The sequence below is a fragment of the Canis aureus genome, chromosome 23, assembly GCF_053574225.1.
Source record: "Canis aureus isolate CA01 chromosome 23, VMU_Caureus_v.1.0, whole genome shotgun sequence".
Taxonomy (NCBI): Eukaryota; Metazoa; Chordata; class Mammalia; order Carnivora; family Canidae; genus Canis; species Canis aureus.
The window spans coordinates 398,042-415,752 of NC_135633.1; the positions used below are offsets into that span (position 1 = coordinate 398,042).

Consider the following 17,711-nt stretch of genomic DNA (forward strand, 5'->3'; position numbering starts at 1 on the left):
CATCAAAACCTGGTCCCAAAGTTGGATCCCAAAGCTCAGGAATGATATCTTAAACCTTTGCATTATTTTTTAATCCCCTTTGCCCCCTCTTTTGAAAGCTCCTATGTCTCACCTGATGAGTCCTCTCACCACGCTGAAGCAAGCCAGATCTTCATCCCATCCCACCCGCCAACGCTGGTTCTTGATACAGTAAGACGCTGTGTGAACTGTGGCTACGCCTACTCCAGAGAGCGCTGGGTAAGGATACTTGCAAAAGCCGACATTTAATGTGCCCAGTTAGGTAGTACATGACATATATATTAAATATAATATTAATTTATAATAATTAGGACAAGTAACAATAAGTAAGGTCTAAATCCCCACTGAAGTCTAAGCGGCATTTAGTCCAGTAGTAGAGCCATATAAATGGGGTTATATTGGGTTCTTTCTCCTATGCTTGTACTGCCATACTTGGTATTCATGAGAAGACCCTGTATCTTCTTCCAGTCTTATAAAACTCTCCTCATCCTAGGATTTTTTTTTTTCCTTAACAGTAAGGATTACTGAGTTACTCACTCTTATTTATTTATTTATTTATTTATTTATTTATTTATTTAGAGTGAGTAGAGTTACTCACTCTACTAAGTTCGGACCTGAATATTTGAGCCCCAAACCAATGACTATAAGAGGAGTTATATTAAGTTCATAGATGATTGCCCGATTACAGCATCTTTATCTTTCATGGAAAGACTGAATGTCTTACAGTTGGAGGGGGCCCTTTACAAAAATGAAATGAGCTCAGTCATTTGGGTTTTCCCACTGGGTCCAGTTCAAACAAAATGGTAAACATGTATTAGACTCCATGGAAATTTGACTTCCATTTTTTTCTATCATCTTTAAGAGACAGGATCTATGTTTTTTTTTTTTTTTAAGATTTTATTTTATATGATAGAGCACAAATAGGAAGAGAGAGGGACACGCAGACTCCCTGCTGAGCAGGGAGCCCCACACGAGGCTCCATCCACTACCTCGAGATCATGACCTGAGCTGAAATCAAGAGGCAGATGCTCAACCAACTGAGCCATGCAGGTGCCCCTGTGCTGCTCCCATTCTTAAAATCTGTACCAAGACCCTCCTGGATAGAGCTCATACCTAGGAACTCTAAGAAAATCATACCTTAAGGGTAATTTTATGTATTTTAACTGTTTCCATTCCTATTTTATCCCATGGCTATGAGCTCAGAGAGAGGTTCCCCCTCCCCCAACAATATCCCTGAAACTTGAGCCTCATAAATGCCACATGCCAGCTAAATATGGACTTGGTTTTTCCCCAGTCAATACCTTTTTATGGACCATGCAATTACTCATTTCAAGAGGATTAGTTCAATCCTTTCATCCATGAATTTTAGAAGCTTGTGTCCTTGGATATTCAGCAGCAGCACAACTCAATTTAGTCGTGTGGCATTTTGTTTTTATATATTCACACATTTTTAATTAATTTTAATCTAACATAATCCCTTTCATGATGCCTTTAAGAAGAGGCCACTTGTGTTTTTAACTTTCAATGTGGCCACAAATCCATGAATAAAATTTGACCTATTTTATTGTATATCTGTATTTATTGCCCCTCTAAATGATCGTTCTGAGCTGTGGGCTGAGTTACCGGGAAGGTGGGGGCTGGGGGAGGTCATGGCCAATACTGTTGTCGGTAGCTATTTAACCCCCAGCTGTTGCAAATGGGTGCTAGCTATGTGCCGTAGCAATGCCAGTAAGATCACTCAGAGGAGAGTAACTAGAAACTGAGACCCGCTACAAGCAGAGAAATCTCACAGGAGGTGAGTGAACAGGATGCAGATTTAGATCGCCCCGGAGAGACCTAACTCCAAGAAAACTGAAAGTTATGATCATGTCTACCAATATCTTCCTATTTTACTTTTGTGAAGCTGGTATCCCTTTCACAAGGAACACCTACATTTCTCCACAAAGGTACTAGACACCTTGATCTCAGCAAGACCCAAGACTGCAAACTCTCTAGGCAGAGCTCAGGTATTAAGAAGTTGGCCCTTTGAGCCTGCATCCTCTTATTTCTTGTCACCACCTTTTTGCTTTGCAAGTAAAGAAAGCTGCTGGCATTTCAAAAGTTTTGTTTTGCTTTGCTTTTGCTGCCTCTGACTCCTTACTTTGTCTCTCTCAGGCTATGTGTGTATGGGATTGGGGATTACAATGTTAGGGTCCCATACTTTCCTGGGCTGTGCAACATCCGCAACCCTTATACAAGAGATGTCCCTGCATAGACCTATGTTCCCATCACCAGAGTTCCTGATACTTGACCAGCTAACATGAAACTCTACTTCCCAATATTACTTACCCGCTATCTCCCCACCCTTACCACCTTCTCTTAGAATAATCCTTTATTTTATTTGTACAGCTCTTCCCAATGTGTTAAACAAGAGCCATTCGAGGAGCAATCCAAACCCCCCAAAATCTGAAGTCATGCATGCAAACCAAGGTTCTAAAGTAAATTTCCTCCCACCAATATATATGTGTCGGATGAATAGGTAGACAAATATAGTAATGCATATTTTCTAGGACTTGTACATCTGAAGAGGCCCAGGCCAGCTGCACTACAAGACTATCCCATACTATCAAATGACTTCAGTCAAGAAAATGGGTATCTTTCTATACAAACTTATATTGGAAATAGAAACATCAGTGATTTGGCACTTTACTTACAGTGCCACAATACCATTCATTCCGCTCATTCAGTATATATTGAGAGATTATGAGCAAAATATTGTTTTATGCCTAAGGGTCTATTAATTTAAAAAGCAAATCTTCCCATCTTGATCTTACATCCTAAAAAATAAGCAAACCAAAATAAATATGTAAAATATATAGTATGTGTTTAGTACTGAGAAGGAAAAATAAGGAAGGGGGGGTATGAAATGAAATTTTAGGTAGGATGGGGAGAAAAGGACTCAAAGAAAAGATAGTTTCAAATAAAGAGACAAAGTAAGCAAGTAGCCATATGGCTATCTAGACAACAGGAAGGGTAAAGCCTTCCCAAAATAATGGCATTTAAAGTAATTAAGGATTCATGCACACATTTCACATTGGGCTCCAAAAATATTCATCAAACACATTAGAACAGCTAGCTATGATGGAGGAAGTCTAGATTGATTAAATCAATTAAATTGAGGGGGGGGAGAGCGGGGGAGAGCGGGGGAGAGAGGTGTCTTGCATTGGCCAATGATAACAATGTGATTAACTCAACCCTTGAGATCCCTTTAAAAAGTGTGACCACTGGGACACCTGAGTAGCTCGGTTGGTTAAGTGTCCGCCTTCGGCACAGGTCATGATCCGATCCCAGGATAGAGCCCCGTATCAGGCTCCCTGCTCAAGAGGGAGCCTGCTCCTCCCTCTGCCACTGCCCCTGCCTGTGCTCTCTTGCTCTCTCTCCTTCACACACTCTCATAATAAATGAATGAATGAATGAATAAATAAATAAAAGTGTAACCACCATAGTTTAATTTTGTTGAAAATTAGAAATAGATGAACCTAGTCCTCTGGGCTTTCCCAGATGGATAGAAATAGCAGTGGGTAGAGCTAGAATGTATTACGCTAAGTGAAATACATCAGAGAAAGACAAATACCATAGGATTTCACTCGTATGTGGAATTTAAGAAACAACACGGATGAACATAGGGGAAGGGAGGAAAGAAAATGAGAGGGAAGCAAATCATAAGAGACTCTTAACTGTAGAGAAAAAAAACTGAGGGTCACTGGAGGGGAGGGGAGGGGTGGGGGGTGGGGGGTGGGCTAGGTGGGTGATGAGCACTGGCTTCGATATGTAAGTGATGAAGAACTAAATTCTACACCTGAAACCAATATTACCATATATATTAACTAACTAGAATTAAAATAAAAACTTAAAACAGTGAATAATTAGTCCCTCAGCCGCTCAGTCAGAATGTTTGACATTCCTAAATCCATCCCGCATGGGGCGCCCCCTGCCTAAATCCATCCCGCATGGGGCGCCCCCTGCAAAGCGAAGTGGTTCTTGAACCGTATCCTGCATCACAACCACCTGGGAACCTGTTAAAACACAGACTGTCGGGTGGGGCTCCCACTCCCAGGTGTGAGAGCAAGAATTTGCATTTGTAGCAACACCCCCCCCCCCCCCCCCCCCCGTGATGCTGATTCATCCCCTCTGGGGCCGCACTCTGGGAACCACTACCCAGGGATGAAGGCTGCCCCAAGGGCAACACCTGGCCCGCACTTGAGAAGTCCTGGCGCTATTCTAAAGAGGACTCCGGATGCTTCCACTTGATTTGACTTGAGATTGTCCAGCACTCAGACCTCAGGAACGTGGACTCCCACGTGTGTCGAGAGCTTCCTCTTTCCCCAGATCAGTGAGGTGATCCCAGACACCCAGCGGGCCTTGCATGAGCCCACTTCAGGCTTCTCAGCTTCTCCCAAGGCCCAGTCGCCTGAGGGGTTGGTTCTTAGCCGTGATCTGGCATAGGGAAGGCCTTAGGGAGCTTCCCCTGTTCCTCCTTCGGTTCGGACACGTTCTGGGCGGGACTCAGCTTCAAGACTACGCTTTGGCTGAAAGGGCGGCTTCTCCATGACCATGAGTCGCGGTGGAGAAGGGCCTCCCGACCTCCATGTCGACCTCCAGCTCCCAGGAGTTCTTCATCCCAGCTCAGGCAGGAGAACTGGGGACAAAGCATCCCTTGATGGAAACCAAAACTGCCCCCTCAGGACCAAGGGCCCCCCTGAGCCAGCAGATCCCACCTGTGACCGACTCCAGGATGGGTCCATTTGACCTTCCCTCCCGCCTGCATGTGCACACCCAGCTCGGCCCTGCAATTTCCTTCTATAAACCTGGAAGTTTTTTGTCTTTTGAGCTTTGGAGACAGCCTCTGAGACCTTAGTCCACGGTCTCCCCAGTGTTGGCCTCACTAAAGTAAATCCCTTTCGTGTTTTGTCCCCACTCGTCTCTCTGCCTTTGGATTTTGTCAGCAGTGAGCTGCTAGCCTGGCCTGCGGGACCCCAGGAGCCAGGCGCTCTTGCACCCCGCACCCCGGCCACAGTGGGGCTTCTAGGCTAGTCACTGAGGTTCTTGCCTAAAAGCTGAGAACAGGTGGTTCCAATGAGCCCTAGACAGTCTTCTCCTTGAGTCTAATTAAGTTGGTGAACTCACATCATTATCTTTCTCCCAAAAATCTAGCCTGAGGGTTCCCAGAGTTAATGCCTTAAAATTCAATTTAGTTAACACGTAGTGTATTATTAGTTGCAAGAGTAGAATTCAGTGACTCATCCGGTGTACATCACACCCAGCGCCCATCCCGTCAGGTGCCCTCTTTAATGCCCAGCCCCCCACCTCCCCTCCCGCAACCCGCAACCTTCGGCTTGTTTCCTAGAGTCAAGAGTCTCCAATGGTTTGTCTCCCTCTCTATTTTTACCTTATATTATTGTTCCCTCCCTTTCTCCTATATTCATCTGCTTTGTTTTTTAAATTCCACGTATGAGTGAAATCCCATGATACTATTTGTCCTTCTCTGGCTTATGTCCCTTAGCATAATCCCCTCTAGTTCCATCAATATCACTGCAAATGGCTGGATTTCCATTTCTGATGGCTGAGGAGCATCCCATTGTGTATAGACCACATCCTTATCATTCATCAGTTGGTGGACATCTGGGCTCCTCCCAGAGTTTGGCTATTGCTGCTATACACACTGGGGTGCATGAGCCCCTTCAAATCTGTATTTTTGTACCCTTTGGATAAATACCTAGTAGTGAAGTTGCTGGATCATAGGGTAGTTATGTTTTCAACCTTTTTTTTTTTTTTTAAATTTTTTTTTATTTATTTATGATAGGCACACAGTGAGAGAGAGAGAGAGGCAGAGACACAGGCAGAGGGAGAAGCAGGCTCCATGCACCGGAAGCCCGACGTGGGATTCGATCCCGGGTCTCCAGGATCGCGCCCTGGGCCAAAGGCAGGCGCCAAACCGCTGCGCCACCCAGGGATCCCATGTTTTCAACCTTTTGAGGACCCTCCACCCTGCTTTCCGGAGTGGCTGCACCAGCTTGCATTCCCACCCACAGTGTAAGAGGGCTCCCCTTTCTCTGCACCCTCACCAACATCTGTTGTTTCCTGAATTGCTGCTGTTAGGCATTCGGACCTGTGTGAGGCGGTGTATTATTGTGGTTTTGATTTGTATTTCCCTGATGCCAAGTCTTAACTGTCTTTGCTTCTCAGCTCTCGTTTCCTCCCATTAAGTCCCGTGGCCCATCTGCTCTTCCTTCTGCAGATGGTACCCCAGCTGTTCTTTCATGACTTCACATGAAATCCCATCGCCACACTTTATCAACTATCGTCCCTTATCTGATTCTATCTCCTCCCCTCCACAATGCTCTGTCAATTTTCTTAACGACTCCTTAGTTCAAATCTGTCTAAAATTCCAGAGCTTCCCTGCATCCATCCTGGTGAAACAGGCTCAAACTGTCTTCCACCCCAACCCCCACCCTGCCGCCCCATCAACCTCAGAGCCCCCTGTCTGATGGTTACTCATCTAGAGACTCCAGGGAAAACATTTAGGAACTTTTAATTGGGTGGTTTGCACAACCTCATGTTGCCCATCCGGGTTCAGGAGAAAAGGCACCTGACCTTCACAGAGGTACCGATGCTATGAGATGATCATGCAGCTCATGGTGGTTATTTCTATCCTGACGGGACCACAGGCTATGAACGTATTTGGTGTAACACTATTCTGGGTGTGTCTGTGAGGATTTTTCTGGATGAGAATAACACTTGACTGTAGACTGGGTAAAGCAGGCCGCCCTGCCTAATGTGGGTGAGCCTCATCCAAGTCAGTTGAATCCAAGGACAAAGGCTGAATAAGAGGGAACTCTTCCTGCCCAGTTGCTTTCAAGCTGGGATATTGTTTTTTTTTTTCCTGCCTTCAGGCTCAAGCCCAAACTGGCTCTTCCAGGTCTCAAGCTTTGGGACTAAAGCCACACTGTCCATACTCCTAAGTCTCCAGCCATCTCAGATCTTGGGACTGATTCGCCTCCATAATCACGTGAGACAGCTCCCTATCATGCATGCTGTTTGGCTCTGTTTCCCTGGAGAACCCTAATACACAGCTACATAAGTTTTGCTCAGCGCTAATATTCAAAGGATACATTTTACTCACCTCATGAATCTTTAATATCTGTAATAATAAAAGGCTAAATTTTAGGTTTATAATGAATAAAGGTTCTCTTTAAGCTCCCCAAACGATGGATTATCGCACACACCTGCCAGGCTTCAGTTATTAAAAACACGAGGCAGCTGGTCTCTCACAACTTCCCGTTCCCTGAGTGGATGTTGCCTTGGGCTCTGGCCAGATGAAGCCTTTTCTGGCAGTAGGAGGGCTGTACCTTCTTTTTTCTGTGATTTGGACTTGCTCTGGAGAACAGCCAGGTATTTATAGGGTAATAGAAGAGGTGATGGGTAATTGACGGTCAATAATGAGGCTGCGGCTTTGACTTCCCAAATCTGAATGTTTCAATCTGCTGCGACATTGCTAATGACTAAGGGCCTAACACTAAGTGGTCTGCTTTGGATCCTTGAGATTGGAACGCCTTGTTTCCCACTGGCTTCACCACAGGTAGCTCTTTGCCCCGCAACATCCTTTCGCCGTTTAAGGAGAGTTTATCACACTAGAAGAAAATTGGGGTTGGTCGATTAGACAGAAATTTCCAATGTATCTGAGATGGAAGGGTGATCTTGGCTTTAGCTGGGGAGAACGACGCCTGGACAGAAACCTTGAAGAGACACATTCACAGTGTACGTGTATGTAGCAAGTGCTTGTCTCTGGATTCTCAGCTATTTCAGAGAGACCTTTACTTTTTCAGTTTGGTAAATCAAGAGGCCAGTGATTGGAATTATTCATAGCAGAAATGCTAACCGTGAGGCCAAGAGAATTATATCCCAAAACTCTTCAAGGTACAGGGTCTAGTCCATCTCCAGAATCCAGTCAGTCGAAATACACACAAAAAGACCTCAGGATGGAGATTCTTAGAGCTATTTCTAGAGAAAAGGGAAATGGTCCCCCTCACAGCTGGAGGGACCAACTCAAAATTCTAATAGACACAGGTCCTATATCCCACAGTGGCTTTTTAAAGACTTTTTAGGTAGGGAAGATCGGGGGGACATAAGAATGTAGACATGTGGGGTCCACTACACATTCCAAGAATTGGAATTCTAGGGGGGCCTGGGAGGCTCAGTTGTTTAAAAGGTTCAGCTCGGGTCATGATCTCAGGCTCCACACTGAGCTCAGAGTCTGCTTATCTCTCCCCTCTGCTCCTCCCCCTTACTCACTGGCTCTCAAATAAATAATAAATAGATTCTTTAAAAATAAATAAAATGAAGAATTGGAATTTTGAGAATTTGGCCAAGGAACTTGATTTTTAAAATTATTTGTTTGAGAGCGTCAGAGAATGAGCAGGGGAGGGAAAGAGAGAGACAAGGACAGAGAAGCGGAATTCCCCTGAGCGGGGAGCCTGATGCGGGCTCCTGACCTGAGATCGTGACCTGAGATCATGCCTAAGCCGAAGGCAGACACTTAACTAATGGAGCCCCAGGAACTTGATTTTTAACAAGCACTTAAGTTGGCTTCACAATAAAATTTTAGTAAACAGCTTTAAAATATATATAAAATTTTATATATAAAAATATAAATTTTATAAAGACTTTATAACTTCTTGATTCTAACCATAATTGGGACTCAATATGAAGTGACTTTCTTTTTTTAAGATTTTATTTGCTTTGAGAGAGAGAGAGAGACAGAGAGAGAGACAGAGAGAGAGAGAGAAAATGACCGAGTCAGGGTGGAGAGGGAGAAGCAGATTCCCCGCAGAGCAGGGGGCCAGACACAAAGCTCCATCTCAGGACCCCAGGGCCATGACCTGAACCAGAGGCAGATGCTTAACCACCTGGCGCCCCTGAAGTCACTTTATGTACATGTTCATGGTGGACAAAATTAACCCTCAGAAAATTTGATGAGATCATTCCATTCTTTCCTGCCACATATCCGTTCATTTTAATACCTTCCAGATGCCAGGTACGCCGAGACCCTACTACTCCTACTACTATTCTCTCCCTTGAACTCTTCCAACTATCTACTCAACATCATAATGTGGATGTAGAACATGTATCTTCATTATGCCTAAAACAAAATGCAGGCATTTTTTTAAATCTCAAACTTGCCTCTCTCCAGTTTTCTTCATCTCAATTAATTTTAGTGCCATCTATTCAGATTCTCTCAGAATTATCACTTTTCCTTCCACAGCCCCACATGTACATGCGTCCAAAGTGTTTCTAGAATCCCACTGGTTCTTTCCATTTCTTCTACAGAAACTCAAGTCCACACAGCCAAGAGCTAGTCCTGGTCTCTTTGAATATCCCTGATTTCACTCTGTGCCAACAACCTGTTCTCCTACCCACTGGGACAAACTTTTAAAATTATAAATCAGACCCTCCTTACCCTAAATCATGCTGACGGTGCTTCATTACATTCTGGTTAGAATGTGGTTACACTGGCCTTTCCGTTCTTGGAAGTCACCAACCTGAGTTTTTGTATTTCGTAAGCCCACTGCCTAGAATGACAAGTGACTTAATGCCTGAGTCATCCTCTATGTAAAGGGATAATATGCAGCCTACGTACCACACATGAGCCAAAAAGGGAGAATGGACAGGCCAGTCACTTTATGTGAACTCACATTTATGACCATAGTACTGAGATTCTCCAGTAGCTGGAAATTGCCAGCAGCAAAAGATGGCTTTAAGACTATGAACATTTGGGGAATATAAATAATAGTGAAAGGGAAAATAAGGGAAGGGAGAAGAAATGTGTGGGAAATATCAGAAAGGGAGACAGAACGTAAAGACTGCTAACTCTGGGAAACGAACTAGGGGTGGTAGAAGGGGAGGAGGGCGGGGGGTGGGAGTGAATGGGTGACGGGCACTGGGTGTTATTCTCTACGTTAGTAAATTGAACACCAATAAAAAAAATAAAATAAAATAAACATAAAAAAAAAAAAGACTATGAACAGTTTACCCCTAAGAGCTAATCAATCCCATGATAGGTTAACCTTCCAGTGGTTCTATGCCTGCCTCCTTAAGAAAGCACATAGCTCCTTTCTCAGAATTTCCAATTCATCTTTTAAATCCTCAGTAGTCTCCAACTATTCTGGGATTTAACTGCCAGATCTTGTATTTTACCACCCAACTTCTTGACTGCTAGCAACCTCTAATGCTTCAACCAAAAATATTCTAACTTTAATTGCCTTTTGGTTGATTGAGCGTGATACTTCTTCAAGTCACCAGCCCATTCTGATCCTTTATCAGCAACATCTGGGCAGCTTCATCCTTTACCCTTTACTTCACAAGTCTCAAGTTTTACTCCTATTTTAGTTCTCCTAAAACATAGCCCCTTGTGATCAGGGAGGGTCGGCACGTGCTTCCCTGTTTCTCAGCAATAGGTAGTATTGGTCATGTATCATTCAACAAATACCCATTTATTGTGGGCTTGTTCTTGGCTCTAAACAATACACCAATGAACAGATCTTCATTCTTATGGAGCTTATATTCTCATGCAAAGAGGACAATGTTTGAAAGAATATAACTACTAGGTCCAATTAGTAATAAGAAAAAACAGTATTGAGAATGTACACTACGAGGGGGCACGTGGGTGGCTCAGTGGTTGAGCATCTATCTACTTTGAGCTCAGGGTGTGACCCTGGGGTCCCGGGATCGAGTCCCACCTTGGGCTCCCTGCATGGAGCCTGCTTCTCCCTCTGCCTGGGTCTCTGCCTCTCTCTTCTCTCTCTCTCTCTGTCTCTCGTGAATAAATAAATAAAATTTAAAAAAAAAGGGTACACTAGGTTAAGCTATGATCACTAAATTTCTATGCCAACATTGTTCACTTAGTTTGGTTAAATAGCTGTATCGGTTGAGAAAATACCAAGATTAAACATAGACATTAAGATTAGGTTTTGCTCTCCAGAAGTTTAAATTGGGAATGAGGGCAGGCAGACTGTTGCCCATAATTGCTAATATAAATGCCACAGTAGAAATGGCCGTCCATTTACAACTGGAAAATGGGGCATCTACCATCTTGTTTGGGTTAATTCTTATCCATGGATACCCGGATTCTTCTTGGCCATAGGAGGGCATGTTAGTGTCTCAAGGGTGAAGGTAAGCCTATGAACATCACCTCTAAACGATATCCTCTACTACGGGGGTGGGGGGTGCCTTGTATTGTTAACTGGCTCTGAGCTTCCCTGACCTTATGGTATCACTATGTTGTCTGACAATTTTCTTTTCTCCCTCTCAATAGTGTATATACGATGCAGCCCCTCTTGGTTCTTGGCCAGGGTCAAGCCAACTGCATTTCATAACGATCTACCTGTGGACTCTGACGAAGTGTTTCTGGGAGATCAATGTCCTGTAACCTCAGTCCATCAAGGATTTTATGAGTTTCGATACCATCCCAAGGACTGTAACATCAGGATTGAGGTAATTAGGCATCTGCCCAATTAATCAAATCTTCTTAGAGACTTTCGGCCTCACAAACTGCATGACATGGGGATTTATTAATTTTTCCCTACGACTGAGCTAAGCTGATTTTGCCATATGTCACGTAGACCTTGAGAAGTAAAAGAAGGTAAGAAGAAGCAATTCCCACTTGTTAGTCAGTGGTACCTCCCTCTAGAGATGCAAAACTAAACATGACCTGGAACTTCTGAGTCTAGAGAGCAGGATTTTCTTCTTCATTTTCCGCTTCCTCTTCTTCCTTCTCTTCTTCCTCCTCTTCCTCTTCTCTAGGGTTAGCAAAATTCCAGCCTGAAGGCCCTATCTGGCCCACCAGCTACTTTTATGTGGTCCATGAGCTAAGAGTGGATTTACGTTTAAATGATTTAAAAAAATAATAAGAGAAGAATAACATTTTGTGATATGTAAAAAAAACATGAAACTCAAGATCAATGCCTATAGATTCAGTTTTACTGGAACACAACCATCTCATTTGCTCATTCATTTACACACTGTCTTTGGCTACTCACACTATGAGGGCCCAGGAGTTAATTGCTGAGATAGAGGTCATGCATGCAGCCGACAGAGCCGAAAGTTTACCACCTGGACCTTTACAGAAGTTTGCCCATCCCTGCTCAGTAGTATAAAAGCTAACCAAGATGTCTCATATTCCTCTAAATCTTTATAGTCTGAAGAAGCAGCCAGTCCTTCCTGACTATAGGCAAATGGAGGAAGAGGAGCGTGAGTGGCTGACACATCTGACCTTCAAATGACTCCCTAAACCACCTCCAGGCCTCTCAGCTCCCCCCAGAGAATCTGGTGCCCCTCCCTGGGTTGGGGGTCGTGATGGGTGGAACAAGGGCATCAGTCTCAGGAGGGGTGTGGATAGTTGGAAAGCCTCATGGGAAGCCTTAATGATTTGTCTTCACACTTAACCCATCTCATTCCACCCAAACTCTGTGAGAAACCCTGAGGGGCATTCCTTCCTTTTAATTTTTTTCTCCATTTGAAAATCAAGAAACACAGACTTAGTGTCTTTTTAAAGAAAAATTTGACATTACATTCATGTTCCTATAAAAATAGAAGGATGCGGATGAGAGTTAGTGGCAGGGCCAGGTAAGCTAATGGGGGAGGCCAGGTAAGCTAATGGGGGAGTTTCAATTATGCTATGTGAACACTGAGAATACATTTTTTTTAATGCACAAATACTCACCATGGCAATTGCCAGATGATGAGATTAAATCTTTAGATTGTCCATTCTGCATTGTTCACATTTCCTTGAAAGAAAAAGTTATTTCTCAATAATATATAAACCTATTTGAAGTATTCCTTATAATTAGATGTATCTCTTAATGACTATTCAAAGGTCATGCTCAGCAACTCAAAGCCTCTCAGAATCTAGAAAAAAATTTCTCAAGAGAAGAGATTAAAAACCCTTTCTTGATAATGAGAAGTAATAGCTTTGAGGTGATATGGTTCATAGTCAAGTGGCAGGTGCTCCCGCTTCCTGTGAGCCAAACCCTATATAGGTGTTAACTCAGAAAAAGGACCTCTTTCCCATTGGGAAGACAGATTTCAGGGCACATGTGCCTGCTTTTGAGAAATGTTGACTGAGCCACTAATTCTTAACAAAATCTTTAAGCTGATTCACTCTCTCTGTCTCCTCAGGTCCTCCCAGGGGATCATATCCTTTTTGTATCTGAAATCATCTTTATATCAAAGTTCTCGGATCTTGAAGCTTCCATCCCTGTGGCCTGCATTGTCCCCCAGTGAGTCTAGAATGCCCAAATGGTTTCACATTCTCTCAACCGCCCTTGCCTGGTTAGGGGAGGCAGGGAGTGCGGAAGCTGAGGCACCGGGTGACTAAGACAGGGTCAACTGGACCATCCTGAGACTCTATTCTACTCAGTGCCCTATTGTTCTCTGTTCTTGGTCTTCCAACTCTGCTACTTCTTACCAGTGTGATTTTGGGGACAAAATTGCCTTAAAATGAGATAATAGCACGTATGTCACAGACATGGAGTGAGGATTCAATGAGATAATACACATCAAGGGATTGGAACAGTTCTTGCTTGTAAGATGCCCATAGGACACAGTGGCTGGTGTCAGCATTGCTGCAGTCCATTCTCTTCAATGTGTATAGAGCTGCGGTAATAGACCTAAGACAAGTAGGCCTGACTTCACCATCTGCCCAGAAGCTCTTGGGCTGAGAAATCAATTTGTTGTAATTACATTTGTTGTCCATATGACAAATTCTATGATCTCTTAGCCAAGACCAACTGGGGATATCAGGGGCCCTGATTCACCTACAGGGGATGGGAGTACTGTGCACTGTACACTGTGAGTTTGTGGGCAGGGGAGAGAAGAGACGCTTACTATAATCCTAGCTTTGACTAAATGTTAAATATTTTAACTATCTCTGTGACCTGTGGGATAGGGCTCCTATTGGCTTACTTAGACTCTACTTTTTCACAGGTGGTCTAAGATCATAATGACTTCTCATCAGCTAATAGCCTATCTTGGTGGTACATTTGGGAGGACCTTCTCTTGCATAAAGCTTACAAGGTCCAGTTCCTAAACTATTAACCCATTTTCTAAAATGAGGACAGGATGACAGCATTTCATAGTGTTTCTCCCACCAGTGGAAAAGGGTACTGATGCCATAGCAGGAAAAGTAAGGGTCAAGGGCTTGGCTACACATTCTGAACTCAATCACCAGAACTCACATGGATCTTAATTCCATCCCTCTCTCTTTATCTGCTTCTCCCTTCTGTAGGCATCCAGCTCCTATAATAATAACCACAGGAAGCAATGCAAATAAACAAGGTGGCCTCAAGAGAAGCCCAAGAATGGCAAATCTATACATTGGAGAAACTGTCAATAGGAAAGAGAAGGTGAGGTCACTGAAGTACATAGATTGGTGCTGTCCACAGATATTTTGTAATGGCAACCAGATTTTTACAGGGAACTTGTATGAATGTCTGTGCTCCCAATTCAAGACAGACTAGTTAGTGCTCCCTTGCTTACTAGAGGGTCAATCTTTCTGGCACCCCCTGTCTGTCTGGCACGAACTGGCATATTAACCACATGACTCAGATTGTCCCTCATGAACCATCCTCCATGGGTAGGTGGAGGTGTTAGGTATAACATTCTTACCAAAATCAGTATCAATAGAATATTAAATATATTATAGCAGCAATGTCCACAATAGCCACACTGTGGAAGGAGCCTCGGTGTCCATCGGAAGATGATGGATAAAGAAGCTGTGGTCTATGTATACAATGGAATATTCCTCAGCCATTAGAAATGACAAATACCCACCATTTGCTTCGATGTGGATGGACCTGGAGGGTATTATGCTGAGTGAAATAAGTCAATTGGAGAAGGACAAACATTATATGGTCTCATTCATTTGGGGAATATAAAAAATAGTGAAAGGGAATAAAGGGAAAAGGAGAAAAAAATAAGTGGGGAATATCAGAAAGGGAGACAGAACATAAAGACTCCTGACTCTGGGAAACGAGGTAGGGATGGTAGAAGGGGAGGTGGGCAGGGGGTGGGGGTGACTGGGTGACGGGTACTGAGGGGGGCACTTGACGGAATGAGCACTGGGTGTTCTATATGTTAGCAAATTGAACTCCAATAAAAAATAAATTTATAAAAATAAAAAATATATTTAAAAATTAATACTAAAACCATAGAATGTGGACTTCAATAAGGTAGATGATCTATGAGAATGTACATTCAGAAATATCTTAAACTCAGACTGTCTTGAAAGGAGTAAGTGCCTGTCAGGGAGTACGTTTCCTAAATTATATGGATTTTCCTTCCCAGACAGCCAAGAAGGAAAATTCTAAATATATACAATTATACGTGTTACACACTGGAATGTTACTCTCCCTGAATGGAAAGAGCTGTGCGCTGGAGACGGTGAGCACTTTTTAAAATTTGGGATATGTTATAGATGCTATTTTAAAATAAATACATATAATAAAATAAATACATATAATATATATTATATATATTTAAAGTAAATATATATAAATATATTATAAATATATATATTATAAATATATTATATATTTTTTCTATGATATATAATATATTTATATTTAAAATAAATATATATTTTATATATAATATATTATAATATAATATGTTATATATTATATATAATATATGATATATATTATATATAATATATATCATCTCTGTTATATGTCACAGTTAAAAAAAGTAAAAAATACTTACATCCTTACACATATATAACTCCTATATTAATTTCTCTTACATGATTCTGAACATCACCTCTTTTCTTTCCACCCTCACCATCCCTCCCTGTGACTTGGGAATGGTAGGCCTTTGGGGGCTAACAGTAGAGAACAACACTGGAACAGATTCTGATTCCTTTTGTTTTTGCAGGACAACTATGTTAATGTGCAGTTTTGCTACTTAACAAACCACACGGCTCATCCTTCTGCACCTGAGAATTTGGGACGTGGCTATGAATCCCTATAGCTGGGACAGGGGAACTGCGTGTTAGTAGCTGGACGCTGACTGAGGAGCCTGTGTATTATCTTACATTTTTAAATGTTTTAGAAGCCTTGATTTTTAATGGAATGGCCCTTTGTTGTTTTATGATCCCTTATTTAAAAGGGTCTGCCTCTGTTTTTAACTTCATAAGAAATTATAATAAAAAGGTAATTCCTTTTAATCAGTTATATATTATTTATTTTTTAATTTTTTGTTTAATTTTTATTTATTTATGATAGTCACAGAGAGAGAGAGAGAGAGGCAGAGACACAGGAGGAGGGAGAAGCAGGCTCCATGCAGGGAGCCTGATGTGGGGCTCGATCCCGGGTCTCCAGGATCGCACCCTGGGCCAAAGGCAGGCGCCAAACTGCTGCCACCCAGGGATCCCTAATCAGTCATATATTATTTCTTAATGCACAGTGTTATGACACTTCATCATATGCAAAGCCTGTGACACGCAAGCTTATATTTTCGTTGGTTATTCGGTGCCTATCGTCAAAGGATAATTCTAGTTATAGTGAATAATATAGCCTGGAAATCCACTAATCCACTTGGGCCTGGTTAGAATAAATTGAAGAACTGCTGGAAGCAAATGAACTTAGTGTTGTGGGTGGAAAGTTTCCTATTTCAGCTCACATGACTCCGTTCCGAAGAGAGAAAGGAGAGGAAAGGCAACTAGAAACGTTCTCATTTTACTAATGGCGCTACCGGTGGCCAAGGTGGAGAAGGCGTCGCCCTAGACTACCCACACAGGTGGTATGGCGAGGCCGTTGACCGCTGCTCCAACACTGCCCACAAGGCCACGACTAGACTAAAGTCTTTTCAGTGTTCTCCGAACAGAACTGGTCCTTAATTTAGGATCTGCCTCTTCTTAGGTAATATTTGGAACTATTTCCAATTTCACTCCATTTCACCCACTCTCCAGGATGCCTCAAATATTTTCATGATCAACTGTGTAAATACTATGGATCAGAATAGAAAAAGAAAAGAGATGTTTCAATCCATGAACATAAAAATAGAGCCAAATATCCCAGGACACGCCAATTAGTCTCCTATTGTATTAGTTCACTAGGGTTTCCATGACAAAGTACTACAGGGGTACCAATTCTTGATTTCCACTCCGGTCGTGGTCTCAGGGTCATGAGATTGAGCCCTACATTGGGCGACCCACTCCACAGAGAGTCTCCTTGAGAGTCTTTCCCTCCGCCTGACCCCCTAGATTTCTCCCACATGTGTACATGCGCTCGCTCAATCTCTCTCTCAAATAAATAAATAAATAAATCTTTAAAACACAACAACAACAAAGTGCCGTGGACTGGCTGGCTTAACCAAGAGAAATTTATTTTTTCACAATTCTAGAGTCTAAAGAGCTGAGACCAAGGTGTTAATAGGGTTGATTTCTCCTGAGGTGTAGGTGGCCATCTCCGCCCTGTGTCCTCACACAAGGTCTTCTCTGCATGTGCCTGCGTCCTAATAATCTCTTCATGTAAGGACATCAGTTATAGAGCATTGGGGACCTTCCTAACTATCTTGTTTAACCTTAATCACCTCTTTAAAACTCTATATCCAGGGGATCCCTGGGGGGCTCAGCGGTTTAGAGCCGCCTTCGGCCCAGG

The 17,711-nt window shown here is 42.8% G+C and overlaps 1 long non-coding RNA gene across 4 annotated transcripts in view; it reads left to right on the top strand.

Moving 5' to 3' along the window:
- LOC144294477 (uncharacterized) overlaps positions 1–16,200 on the top strand; it is a 39,954-nt gene extending 23,754 nt beyond the window's left edge. For 3 of the 4 annotated variants that reach the window (XR_013361836.1, XR_013361835.1, XR_013361837.1), the window contains 6 exons: positions 99–237; positions 11,369–11,547; positions 13,231–13,331; positions 14,339–14,456; positions 15,397–15,492; positions 15,985–16,200. This is a non-coding gene — a long non-coding RNA (uncharacterized LOC144294477). Of the gene's footprint in view, positions 1–98; positions 238–1,921; positions 2,021–11,368; positions 11,548–13,230; positions 13,332–14,338; positions 14,457–15,396; positions 15,493–15,984 lie in introns of those variants that run through there. The other variant, XR_013361838.1, reaches the window with a different exon arrangement.
- The last annotated feature ends 1,511 nt before the right edge of the window (positions 16,201–17,711 follow it).